Raw genomic sequence first — 696 nt, forward strand, 5'->3', positions numbered from 1 at the left:
TGTCCTCTTTGACAAATCATTTGATGTTTCTATGGTCTAGTTATATTAATCAAAATAAGTAATGTTTATATGAACTTAACATAAAACAAAATATTTGAAAAAAAGGTATAAGTCAAGAAGTAGTGTATATGTTTGTCGTGAATAATTATGATGCTCTGCCAGAAGCAAGTGCTACAAGGTTACTCTGACCATAATCTAACTTTGATGTATGGTCTTTGTGTGTTTTGCCTTTAAATATTCTATACCCTGGGTCTTGGCACCAAGAGACTTTGGGGTATGTGTCTGTTCTTGGTTGCTGGCCAATAAAGAACTCATACTTTTAATTGGTTTAATCAGTGTGCTTGTCTGTTTCTTTATTGTTTGGATTATTACAAAAATACATTACCCTGTGAAGAAAATGCATTTTTTTAAAGCAGGAACTAATCTAACATTCAAAATTAAACACTGGAATCTATACTGTCCTACTTTTATTGCTGCACTCTAATGCCTTGAAATAAGATATGATACCTTACTTTATCACTTTATGTGGGACATATCTACTTAATAATGACATTCAGAAAGTACTGGATGTATATAACAATGTCAGCTGAACCAATTATAATGTACTGTTCTATTTTAGTAGTGATACTTTTTTTTTGTAAATTGAGCACAAAATTCACTGAAAACATTGGTCACAGTTGATACTAATATCTGAGT

The sequence above is a fragment of the Microtus ochrogaster genome, linkage group LG3, assembly GCF_000317375.1.
Source record: "Microtus ochrogaster isolate Prairie Vole_2 linkage group LG3, MicOch1.0, whole genome shotgun sequence".
Taxonomy (NCBI): Eukaryota; Metazoa; Chordata; class Mammalia; order Rodentia; family Cricetidae; genus Microtus; species Microtus ochrogaster.